The 8,989-nt window shown below is 41.2% G+C and overlaps 1 pseudogene; it reads left to right on the forward strand.

Annotated features, from left to right (window-relative positions):
- LOC144602903 (uncharacterized) overlaps nucleotides 1-8,989 on the forward strand; it is a 54,987-nt pseudogene that overhangs the window by 24,302 nt on the left and 21,696 nt on the right.

Genomic DNA, 8,989 nt, shown 5'->3' on the forward strand with positions numbered 1-8,989 from the left:
AGCTTCAAAATCTTATTAACTCTTCAGGTTTGTCATAAAATTGTTGAAATCTACTGGACTCCTGCATATTTTTTACTGAAACAGGAATAAAAATTGAATATGATGCTGTAATTTTTTTAAAACATATAATGTGCTTCATATAAGGTCATCAGAATAACAATGTATCCAAGAAAAATAACATAATCCAAATTTAGCCAACATTCTGTAACTATTATTGCAAACAGCTCGTCGCTCAACAGATCAGTTTCATAACATTAGATTCCAAATGTAGAAAATATTGAGAACACAGCTACATCATGGGAATCCAATTTTTTGTTTGGCTACCGACTGGATTAAGCGTGCCGTTATCCATTTCATTCTCTAAGTGTCCGTGGTGACATATCAGTGTTGTGATTTCTGATTAAAATATATAAGCATCTCAAATCGCTCAATAGGACAAAGACGAGGACGGTTTTTACTTTTACTCAAGCGTGGAACGCAGGAATAAAAATCTCAGAATCAGGATTGGTTAAAAAATAGGTCGTTTATTCGCTTCTTTATTAACAAATTGTCCATGTACGATGAATTCCCTATGACTTTTTTTCATTCCTTTTTTTTCAGAAAAGGAGAAAGAATTGAAACAAAGAGGTAATGCTCCTTGGATAGATTGCTTTCAAGTATCTTGATGGTGACAACTTTTTAATGGACTGGTAAATGTTACACCAGCGACTGATTTGCTCAATTCCAACAACAACACATTATCTTCAGGTGTTAAGTACAAAATAATTATTTTCATTTTTTTCTGTAACCCGTTTTATGAGTTTTCATACAGAAGGAACCGAAATGTAATATTATTCCCGTACGCTAGGTTTTGCCAAAAGGTCCAAATTCATTTCATATAAAATTAATACGAAATCCGGATTTGGCACCTGCACTTTCCATCTACTTCATGGTAAACGAGGTTTGCGTTAACTTGCCGCATTGTGTTTGAAACTTGCCTTTCAAGCAGAAACAACCTCCTTGCTCTGGTGATGAGATTTCCCACTTACAGCGATGCACAGCAAGTCTGCTCTTTGATTCCTTTCCATTGTTAACCGCATTGCGTTCTGAGATGTCACTGGAAGGCATCGAAGGACAGTTGATTTGATTTTACTCTTTTTCTCTCATGAAAAATGCCTTGAAGTCTGATAATCGTCATCTATTTTCTTACTTGTACGTTGTTAACTAAATACAGCAATGTCAGCCGCTGTCAATAGACAACAGAACATAGACAATAGGTGCAGGAGTAGGCCATTCATCCCTTCGAGCCAGCACCGACATTCACCGTGATCATGGCTGATCATGCACATTCAGTACCCGTTCCTGCCTTCTCTCCATATCCCTTGACTCCGCTATCATTAAGAGGTCTATCGAAATCTCTCTTGAAAGCATCCAGAGAATTGGCCTTCGCTGCCTTCTGAGGCAGAGAATTCCACAGGTTCACAACTCTGTAAATGAAAAGTTTTTCCTCATATCTGTTCTGAATGGCCTACCCCTTATTCTTAAACTGTGAACCCTAGTTCGGGACTCCCCCAACACCGGGAACATGTTTCCTGCCACTTGCGTGTCCAGTTCCTTAATAATCTTATAAGTGTTATCAAGATCCCCTCGCATACTTCTAAATTCCCGAGTGTACAAGCCCAGTCGCTCCAGTCTTTCAACGTACGACATACCCGCCATTCCGGAATTAACCTCGAGATGCTACGCTGCACTCCCTCAATAGCAACAATGTCCTTCCTCAAGTTTGGAGACCATAACTGCACACAATACTCGAGGTGTGGTCTCACTAGGGTCCTGTACAACTGTAGAAGGACCTCGTTGCTCCTTTTCAACTCCTCTTGTTATGAAGGCCAACGTTCTTTTGGCTTTCTTCACTGTCTGCTGTACCTGCATGCTTCCTTTCAGTTACTGATGAACTACGACACCCAAATCTCGTTCTACTTCCCGTTGTCCTAACTTGACACCATTCAGATAATATTCTGCCTTCCTGTTCTTCTAACCTCACATTTATCCACATTAAACTGCATCTGTCATCAATCTGCCCACCCTGCAACCTCATAGCATCTTCCTCACAGTTCACACTGCCACCCAACTTTGTGTCATTTGCAAATTTGCTAATGTTACTTTTATTCCCTTCATCCAAGTCACTCAGGCATACTGCAAATAGCTGAGTTCCCAGCACCGTGCGTTGCGGTACCCGACTAGTCGCTGCCTGCCATTCTGAAGGGGCACATTTATCCCTACTCTTTGCTTCCTGTCTGCCAACCAATTTTCTATCCGTGTCAGTACCCTACCCCGAATACCATGTGCTCTAATTTTGCCCACTAATCTCCTATGTGGGACATTGTCGAAGGCGTTCTGAAAGTCCAGGTCCACCACATCCACCGGCTCTCCCCTGTCAATTTTCCTAGTTACATCCTCACAAAATTCCAGAAGATTAGTCAAGCATGAATTCCCCTTCGTAAATCCTTGCTGACTCACAACGATCCTGTTACTGTTATCCAAATGCTCCGCAATTTCTTCTTTTATAATTGACTCCAGCATCTTCCCCACCACCGATGTCAGACTAACTGGTCTATAATTTCCTGTTTTCTCTTTCCCTCCTTTATTAAAATGTGGGATAACATTAGCTACCCTCCAATCCACAGGAACTGATCCTGAATATATAGAACATGGTAAAATTATCACAAATGAGTCCACGATTTCGAGAGTCACATCCTTGGGTACCCTGGGATGCTGACCATCAGGCCCTGGGGATATATCAGCTTTTATACCCATCAGTCTACCCAACACAATTTCCTGCCTAATGTGAATTTCCTTCAGTTACTCCGTCACCACAAGTACAGTGAAGACAGGTGCAAAGTACCGGTTCAACTAGTCTGCCAGTTCCTTCTTCCCCATAATAAATTCACCGTTTGAGTTACGATAAAATACGTGTTATTTGAATTAAATATACGTAAATACCTGCAGCATATATGCTTGCATGCATTAGAGTGGAATTGTGTTACGAATTGAACTAGCACCGCTACGTCATAATTATACGGATCTCCGATTGCGTGTGAGCTGGCAATTAATTCTGCATGACTGTAAACGCCCTGGGAGCAATGCCCTTTTCATTCCTCAATTTACAGCATGCAATTCCTATTCATAATAATAAGTTGGGCAATGCATTTGGAAGTTTTCGCCGATCTTGGCCCTATGATATGGCGTGACTGCAATCCAGCAGAAATATGTCAATGTTTATTCGCTGCCAATATTATATGGCAAGTCGCTACATTAAACAGCAGTAAATAAAAATGCGATTGAATAGTTAATGTTGAAGGGTAAAATAAAGGAAAAAATCCTCTGCGGGCGTTTGTTGCTATCTTAACATTTTTTAAGTGTTCTTACGAAGTACACAGTATCATTAAACATGTCAATAACAACTTGATGCTTGCTTATTTACCAAACATATGAATATTTCCCGGTTTCCCTCCGATCTGCAATACTTTTTGTATGCAAACCTTACACATAGCAATTAGCACAAAAATGTGCTTCCGTGAACGTGAAAAGTGTACATTTTGAACATATCATAGAATTTTGCAAGTTAAGATCCAGCGCTCAACGCCCGCTGGTCGAAAACTAGTATAATTCTTAAGAATACATAAAATTTCACTGAAGTTGTTGACTGGATTATATATTTTTCAGAAAACGACGACCTGACTCGATTGCTGGAAAATGCCGGTTCGTTAAACTTAATTTGCAGATTGTTGGCTGTCCTTACGCTTTGTTGCATTCATTTCAAATATTTATCGGTCTGAACAAATATAATGTAAATTCTGAAATCCCGCGTACAATCATATCCACGCAGAACACCCTAACGGTCAGAGCACTATTTACAGGGAAGGTCCTACCAGGAACAATGACATGTGGAACCCCATTTGTAGCTCGGAGCAAACCGTTTTCCCGCGAAACAAAGAGAATGTTTGGAATCCTACGCAAAACACAACTTTCTGTAGAAACTCAGGGAATTAAGTAGCAACTGTTTGGGTGAATGGACAAAACAACGACACTTCGGGTCAGAACCCTTCTCTATTTTAAGGAATTCTGTCATCCAAATCCATGATACATTTATGAGTTCCATCATGTAAGACACTGCTCTTTCCAATGTTTTGAACAAACCCGAAACGTCGCTATCGATGTTCTCCACCGATGCTGCCCATATCGTTGAGTTACTCTACCACGTTTTGTTCGATATTTTTGTCTGGTGTCTTTGTTTACTGTCAAACGTTTATTGTCATGTTAACTGACTGGAAATTTAGACGCCAATTTTCAAGTTTGACGTTGCAGCTTATCATGATCATCCCTTTACCTTAACAGAGCAAAAAATAGTCGTTTTAGAACAAGGTAAACATCGTCAACAATTAAATAAAACGATTCGATTTCGTTCTTACAACGAGATTAGCATTCTAAGACATATATTGTTGACATTTTGGTAATGGTGGTAAGATTAATGATAAGCTCTGTCGTTTTATGTTTCTCGCTATACAGCCCAGGACAAAATGATAGACACTGGTGAGTCATACACATTAATAGTGAATTAGTTGGAAACAAAGTGATGCAAGCACAGTGATTCAACTAAAACCACAAAATCTAGGAAACACTCAGCATGCATCGTTATTATTTGAGTTCGACGACCGCTTATTCAGAAGTAGGAACGAGAGAGAAAACAGCTTTATGTTGTTAAGATCTGCAAGGAGTGGCTAGGATATATTAAATATATTCGCTGAAGTGAGGCTCATGAATAATACCGTAGTTACTCGAACTACGGTATCATTTATGAGCCTCTCTGCAAACTCCGGCTTATAATTGTGGAACCATCCAAAACACAATGTTTAAAGTGCCTAATGGTCTTTCCGATAGTAAGCTTCGCATTAATTAAAGCTTTGCATTAATGTTGCTGCCGGGATTTTTTTCGCAGGTCTGTAATACGATGCTTCCAGAATACTGTATACGCGTGTCTACTAATATCTTCGATATAGCGGACTAGGTTATAAGCACTTAATAAAGGGGTCATGTAACGTAGAACAAAACGGGGTTTTGAGATGTTAGAGGAGACAGCATGATTCAATGTCATTCCCATATTAGGTTTCTACAATGCCGGTAAAATAACATTAGGTACGACAAAGTAATCTCGCCATTTCTAATGCGATTGCATTTTAAAATTGCGTTATTTTTCGCAGACGGTCGAATAGATGCAATCAGGGCAGGTAGGTTAGTTCGTTGATTTGATGTACAAATAGGAAACTGCTATTGAAATTTAAAAGTTATACAGTATTTTGCTTTCTGATGTAAAAAATGATAATTCCTTTTCCTTCAGAACTGCTAGCTCTCCGGGAATCTACGAGTGAGTATTCAACTCTAATTCGCTCGCTTCAGAACTCATAATGTAAACATTCACTATTTCATTTTGAACTTCATACTGTTAGTTCAACTATTGAGACTTGCACATGACAAGTATTATTCTAAACTGTATTACGATCCAATCTCTCCTCGCGTGGAGCTATCCCACCACATGTAAGACGTGTCATCCAATTTTGGTGCAAGGATTATCCGACATTAAACTGCAAAGTCGCATATTTCAGTCATTTAAAAATAAACGAAATGTCATCAGTTATCTCAATGCATTCTTTACTTGAAGCTGGGCTGACCTGCCACCCATTACATATGTCCCTTTATGTGCGTGGTTTCGAGTCCTAGATCAGAATCCTTGGTCACAATAAGATTTAATATGAATTGCGTAACACCTGTACAGAGGTATCATAGCTCAGGAAATATTAGTAGGATCGGTAAGTGAAACGAACAAAAATCAAAGATAAGTTCGAGAATGTTTCGTGATTATTTTTCAGGGCAACAGCTACTTGCCAAGGACACTGGTACGTCTTTCAAATTTTAGATTTATTTGGCGAATTTGCTATTTATTTCAGGGGAAATGCTGAATATCTAAAGCAAACGCATGAAAGACATGAAAAAAGACGACATATTTCACAACACTTCTGTATGGAGAAAATTATTGTATTTAAATGCGCGAAGTATGAAAACTAAAGTGGATGAGCTTGAGGCTCAGTTACACATTGGCAAGTATGATGTTGTGGGAATCACAGAGACCTGGCTACAAGAGGACCAGGGCTGGGAACTGAATATTCTGGGGAACACAACGTTTAGAAAAGACAGACAGGTGGGCAGAGGGGGTGGGGTCGCTCGATGGTGAAGAATGATATTCACTCCCTTGCAAGGGGGGACATAGAATCAGGAGATGTAGAATCAGTATGGATAGAAATGTGGAATTGTAAGGGTAAAAAGACCATAATGGAGTTATCTACAGTCCCCCAAACAGTAGCCTCGACATAGGTTGCAAGTTGAATCAAGAGCTAAAATTGGCATGTTGCACACGTAATGCTACGGTGGTTATGGGAGATTTCAACATGCAGGTAGACTGGGAAAATCAGGTTGGTAATGGACACCAGGAAAGAGAGTTTGTGGAGTGCCCCCGAGATGGATTATTAGAACAGATTGTACAGGAGCCTACCAGGGAGAAGGCAATTCTGGATTTAGTGTTGTGCAATGAACTTGATCTGACAAGGGGATTCGAGGTAAAAGAGCCATAAGGATGCAGTGATCACAATATGATACGTTTTAATCTACAAATTGAGAGGCAGAAGGGAAAATCGGAATTGCCAGTATTACAGTATAGCAAAGGGGATAACAGAGGCATGAGGCAGGAGCTGGTCAGATTTGACTGGAAGGAGTCCCTAGCAGGGAAGACGGTGGAACAGCAATGGCAGGTATTCCTGGGAACAATGCAGAAGTTGCAGGAACAATTTATCCCAAAAAGGAGGAAAGATTGTAAGTGGAGTAAGAGGCACCCGTGGCTGACAAGGGCAGTCAAGGGTAGCAGAAAAATAAAAGAGAGGAAGTATATCATAGCAAAGAAGAGTGGGAAGCCAGAGGATTGGGAATCTCTTAAAGAGCAACGGAAGATAACTAAAAAGGCAATACGGGGAGAAAAGATGAGGTATGAGGGTATGCTAGCCAATAACATAAAGCAGGATAGTAAAAGCTTTTTTAGGTATGTGAAGCGGAAAAAATAGTCAATGCAAATATGGGTCCCTTGAAGTCAGAAGCAGGGGAATTTAGTATGGGGAGCAAGGAAATGGCAGACGAGTTGAACCGGTACTTTGGATCTGTCTTCACTAAGGAAGATACAAACAATCTCTCAGGTGTTCTAGTGGCCAGAGATCCCAGGGTGACGGAGGAATTGAAGGAGATTCACATTAGGCAGGAAATGGTGTTGGGTAGAATGGTGCGATTGAAGGCTGATAAATCCCCAGGGCCTGATGGTCTGCATCCCAGGGTACTTAAGGAGGTGGCTCTAGAAATTGTGGACGCATTGTGGATCATTTTCCAATGTTCTACAGATTCAGGATCAGTTCCTGTGGATTGGAGGGTAGCTAATGTTATCCCACTTTTTAAGAAAGGAGGGAGAGAGAAAACGGGAAATTGTAGACCACTTAGTCTGACATCAGTGGTGGGAAAGATGCTGGAGTCAAATATAAAATACGAAATTGCGGAGCATTTGGATAGCAGTAACAGGATCGTTCTGCGCCAGCATGGATTTACGAAGGGGAAATCATGCTTGACTAATCTTCTGGAATTTTGTGAGGATGTAACTAGGGGAGAGCAGGTGGATGTGGTGTACCTCGACTTTCAGAAATCATTCGACAAGGTCCCACATAGGAGATTAGTGGGCAGAATTAGAGCACGTGGTATTGGGTGTAGGGTACTGACATGGATAGAAAATTGGTTGACAGACAGAAAGCAAAGAATGGGGACAGATGGGTCCCTTTCAGAATGGCAGGCGGTGACTAGTGGGGTACCGCAAGGCTCGGTGCTGGGACCGCAGCTATTTACAATATACATTAATGATTTGGATGAAGGGATTAAAAGTAACATTAGCAAATCTGCAGATGATACAAAGCTGGGTGGTCGTGTGAGCTGTGTGGAAGATGCTAGGAGATTGCAGGGTGGCTTGGACAGTTTGTGTGAGTGGGCGGATGCATGGCAAATGCAGTTTAACGTGGATATGTGTGAGGTTATCCACTTTGGTGGTAAGAATAAGAAGGCAGATTATTATCTGAAAGGTCAAGTTAGGAAAAGAGGACGTACAACGAGATCTTGGTGTCTGAGTGCATCAGTCACAGAAAGGAAGCATGCAGGTACAGCAGGCAATGAAGAAAGCCAAAGGAATGTTGGCCTTCATAACAAGAGGAGTTGAGTAAAGAGGTCCTTCTGCTGTTATATAGGGCCCTAGTGATACCGCACCTGGAGTACTGTGTGCAGTTTTGTGCCCCAAATTTGACAGAAGGATATTCTTGCTATTGAGGGGGTGCAGCGTAGGTTTACTAGGTTAATTCCCGGAATGGCGGGACTGTGGTATGTTGAAAGACTGGAGCGGCTAGGCTTGTGTACACATGAATTTCGAAGTATGAGAGGGGATCTTATCGAAACATATAAGATTATTAAGGGTTTGGACACGTTAGAGGCAGGAAACAAGTTCAGAACCAGGGGCCAGGGAGTCCAGAACCAGGGGCCACAGTTTAAGAATAAGGGGTAGGCCATTTAGAACTGAGATGCGGAAAACCTTTTTCAGTCAGAGAGTTGTAAATCTGTGGAATTCACTGCCTGAGAGGGCAGGGGAGGCCAAGTCTCTGAACGAATTCAAGAGAGAGCTAGATAGAGCTCTTAAGGATAGCGGAGTCAGGGGGTACCGGGAGAAGGCAGGAACGAGGTACTGATTGAGAATGATGAGCCATGATCACATTGAATGGTGTTGCTGGCTCGAAGGGCCTAATGGCCTGCTCCTGCACCTATTGTATGTTGTCATGACGTTCCATAAGAAATTCGAAAGAGAATAGCACATTACCCGTCTTCC

Source organism: Rhinoraja longicauda, chromosome 19 (assembly GCF_053455715.1).
Source record: "Rhinoraja longicauda isolate Sanriku21f chromosome 19, sRhiLon1.1, whole genome shotgun sequence".
Taxonomy (NCBI): domain Eukaryota; kingdom Metazoa; phylum Chordata; class Chondrichthyes; order Rajiformes; family Arhynchobatidae; genus Rhinoraja; species Rhinoraja longicauda.